This window comes from Sapajus apella, unplaced genomic scaffold (assembly GCF_009761245.1).
Source record: "Sapajus apella isolate SASKATOON/1434 unplaced genomic scaffold, GSC_monkey_1.0 scaffold1, whole genome shotgun sequence".
NCBI classification, from domain to species: Eukaryota; Metazoa; Chordata; class Mammalia; order Primates; family Cebidae; genus Sapajus; species Sapajus apella.
Window position 1 is genome coordinate 81,931,845 of NW_022436941.1, and position 4,472 is coordinate 81,936,316.

Here is a 4,472-nt window from a genome sequence, read left to right on the forward strand (position 1 = left end):
GGAAACAAACAAATAATGATTCCTCCTCACAAGGCATCAATCTAAGAAAGGAAGGCTCAGAAAAGAACACTAAGGTCCAGCTCTGTGACTCTATTCCATTACCATAGAAAGAAACAGAATTTCCCTTAAGGATCGCTGCTCCTGGTCTTTCAGATCCCAAATACGCTATTCACTGTTTCATGTCCAGGCCCCAAATGAAGACTCTAAGATTTTTCCTAAAAAATACAGCACAGTGAGCTTCCCAGGAGCTAGGTTTTCCCCAGGGGGAAGTGGCTCACCTTCCAGTAAGATGAACAATAAGCTGATCGTTAATATCCAGTGTCCAACAAAAATAAGAGGTGAAGTCTGAAAGAGCTAAGGGAAGGAAATATACTTTAAACAGCTTTTACTCCACAGAAAAAGCAGTGAACAAGATCATGTTTTATGTGGATAAATTTGGCCCTTTTAAATATGAAAAATGGCCCACCATGCAGCATAAACACTCTTTTGTACCATTACTTTAAAAAATACATCCATTTATCTTTCATTATATTTTATTATTGCTACATTTTATTATAAACATTATGAACAGAGTCACAGAGGAAAAGAGTCAAGAAAGCAGTACTTACTCATGAGAGGCAGTGATGAAATGCTGAAACAAACTCTGTGTGTGTGTGTGTGTGTGTGTGTGTGTGTGTGTGTGTGTATTTTCACATTTTTCTTTGTCTGCTTTCTCATGTTCTAGGTTAATAGATTTCCTTATATTAAATTTCTATTGAGATGCTTGCTGCTTCTTTAGGACTCAGAGTTCGTTCCTGTCTAAGTGAAGTAGTGTGCTAAGCATGGTACCTGACACATTTATTTAAATTTTCTTTATCCTTTCGGCATCAATCATTCCATCTCATATGTACTCAGGTTCAAGTCAACAAAAATTTTGACAATGGCTACAAAGCACTAGCTCTTTCCACCTGTCACCCAACTTCTAGAGAATCTCAAAAAAAATCTCTGATCTCCTTACAATCCTGTGGGATTCAAAGATGGCACTCCCGAGTGTGCCATGTTCACATGGTCTATGAGTAGCTCCACCTTCTGCTGCTCTCTGCAAGCCCAGTGATGTTTCTTCTGACTCATGGGCTGCTTCACGCCTTCCAAAAGTCTCTTATTCTGCTCCAGAAATGTAAGGCTTTCCCAGGATCCTTAGAATCCTAAGAATTGACTCCTAATCTGTTCCCACCAACCCCCACCCCCAACTACTGATAGTTACTTATTGAATGCCTGCTGTGTGGTAGGCATTGTACTAAACACCAAGAACATCATAAGGCCTATTTCAGGCTCTCAAGGATATCACAGAGCAGTGGGGAGCACACGTGAAATCAACAATTGTGTGATGAGATTTGTTATGTAGGAGCACGCATTTAAATATGGATGGGAAAGAAGAGGTTAAAAGAATGGTTCTCAGAGAAGGTGAAGTTGAAGAGACAATACATTGAAAGATTATATAGGAATTAGCCAGATAGAAGAGGAAGAAGGCAGGAGGATGCTACAGGCAGGCAGATCAGCATGTGCAAAAGCATGGAGTAACCAAACAGTGGGCTTGGTTTGAGGAAATGTAAGAAACTCGGTATGATTGAATGAAGAGGGATTTAAGGAGTCAAGAGAGATGAGGATAACATGTAACATGTTGATTGCATGACTCGTGGGAAGTAATCATAGGCAACTTTGAGTTTACTTAAAAATGACCCTTCCACCTGGCAGGGGAGACACAATGATCATGAAATGAAGGTGGTTTTCCCGGGGCGAGGCTTATCCATTGCACTCCGGATGTGCTGACCCCTGCGATTTCCCCAAATGTGGGAAACTCGACTGCATAATTTGTGGTAGCGGAGGACTGCGTTTGCGCTTTCCCCTGGTCAAAAAAAAAATGACCCTTCCAAATTTATTTAGTGGGGAACTTTTCTCCTGCTTATGAAACACATAAGGTCTGAAATCATGATTTCATTGCCTACTCGTTTCTGGGCAAAGGACAATCTTAAAGCCCCTCTAAGTTTCCAATCATAATCCGTATTAGGAAATCAGAAAGTCTAGTCCAAGCTACTTTCAAAGGCTTTAACACTCATTGAAAGGTGGAACTTCTCTGCGCTCATCATGCTAAGTCCTGGTTAATAGCCACCTGCCTCTGGCAACAAGGGTGTGATTGACTTCAACTCTCTCTGCATCCCTTCCTCTCCCCCATTTATTAGTTACTGTTTCTGCCCCAACCAGGGTGAAAAAAGATATGGAAGAGAGAAGTAAAAGGATACAGCAGTTCTAACTTTGCCAAGTAGCATTGCACTTTTGCTTTTCAGCACATGGTTAAAGCTGACTCTGTCTCATGGGGCATCTTCATGAGTTCTTTGGATGTTTATGTCCTGGGGATTCCTCCCTATGTTTTCTTAATTCAGACAGATGTATCCCTATTCTTATCATTTGCAAATCCTTCCTAAGTCCTCAGATATTCAGTGTTAACTGTAGCTTCTTGCCAGGGTCCCCCAGCCATGTAGGTGATCTTATTGGACAGAACTTAAGCCAGGGCACACTGGCTAGTCCATGCGGCATATTCATACTACCTTTGTTCTCACTCGGTCTGTGAGTGCAGGTCCAACCTATCATTACTGCCTCTGCACTGACACCACTAGTCCTGTTAGCTTTCCCTGGGCATGAGCCAGGCATCACCCCTGCAGATATAGAGTCTCTGGGAGAGCTCATGAAAAAATGTCCTATTGTGGGTTAAATCATGTCCCTCAAAAGATATGCTAAAGTCCTAACCCCAGTACCTCAGAATGTGACTTTATTTATAAGTAGGATTATTGCAGATTCAATTAGTTAAGATGATGTCATACTAAAGTATGGTGGGCTCTTTTTCCAAGGGGAGGAGGAAGAGGAGGAGAAGAAGGAGGAGGAGGAGAAGGAGGGAGGGATGGAGGGAGAGGGAGGAGGAGGGAGGGGGAGGAGGAAGAAGGAGGAAGGAGTAGGAAGGAGGAGGGGGAAAGAGGAGAAGGAGAGAGTCAAAGACAAAGGCAGAAAATGTGAGTGATCCAAGGAATGCCAAGGACTACCACCCATCACCAGAAGCTGGGAAACAGGTATAGAACAGATTCTTCTTCAGAGCTCTCAGAAGGAACTAACCCTGCTAGTGCTTCCATTTCAGATCTGTAGCATCCAGAAATGTGAGAGGTAAATTGCTGTTGTATTATGCCTTTCAACTTGTAGTATCTGGTTACAACAGCCCTGGAAAACTAATATATATTCTCATGCACTTGAGTTGAGAAAGTTCCACGTGCGCTCTCTAGCACACGCTCTCTCTCTCTCTCTCCCTGCCCCCACCCTCTCCTCTCCCTTATTAGGCAAGTGGCATTTAGTGTATAGGAACAACTCTCTCCAAATTGCTCTCTTCACAAAATCCAATCTCTACTTTCTATCCTTTTTTAAAACGTTTGATCAAATTGAAAGGGTATAAGAATTACAGATCCAATGGGCTCGAGCAGATAAGAATTCAAGCACAGGTTGATTTGGGAGATGACATCAGTGGGAAAAGGAAAAGTAAGATGAAAGAGAAGACAAACAATAAAGTGAGGGTTATGAAAGCAGCTTCCACTTGGGGTGACTGGAACTTAATCTCTTAGGGAAACTCTGAGAAACAGCATAAAACGTACATCAGAAGTATCCCACCTCAATCCACCTGAGGGCGAGGGAGCTGGGGTATTTATACATCAGCTCCTTCTGTCATTGGTTGAGAGCTGCTACCTTGAGGAGTGGACTAGAACCATTGGTGTGCTGACAAATGTTTAACAACCGTAACAGGACACTTTTCATGAGGACTCTCAGAGAATCGGAACCTGAGGGCACTCTCTGGCACTTTTGTCCTAGGAGTAGAGTGGTCTTCTGCAAGGATATGTGGATACTGGTGATTAAAAGAGGGCTATAACCAGTGGTGTGCTGGTAAATATTTAACAAACAGCTTTCTGGCTAGGGAGGTGGGGGAAGACTATCAATATATTTTTAAGAAATTAAAAATATATTAAAAGTGTTTATACAAAAGCTTATATTTTCTGATATAAGGGTTATGTATGACATAATTGATAAACAATAGGATATATAACACTATTATAAATTGGATAAAGCAAGTTGATGTTCACAGAATATATTCATTGGTTTTTTGCTGAATTCTTGGTTCTGAAGCCAACCAATGATGAATAAGTATAGTTCTGATAGGAATGTTGGTTGATATTTTTATTAGTTAACAAAGTGAAACTGTGAAGATGTCTTCTGGGCATTCATTAGAGAATGACGTCTTTGCTGAATTAGAAAATAGTTATGGAATACTGGAGGAATTTTCCTCAAAGTTTTGGGCTATTCACAATGTAATAGCTACAGACATACTTTGATTTTAATCTGCCTTACTAAACAATGATAAGGCTTAGTGCTGTAAACTTGTAGGTTTTCCCCAAGTTAAC

At 41.2% G+C, this 4,472-nt stretch overlaps 1 non-coding gene across 1 annotated transcript; it reads left to right on the forward strand.

Moving 5' to 3' along the window:
• The first annotated feature begins 1,717 nt into the window (after window positions 1-1,717).
• Window positions 1,718-1,888, forward strand: LOC116554615. The gene has a single exon (XR_004270255.1). It is a non-coding gene; the product is annotated as a U1 spliceosomal RNA (small nuclear RNA).
• Window positions 1,889-4,472: the final 2,584 nt, after the last annotated feature.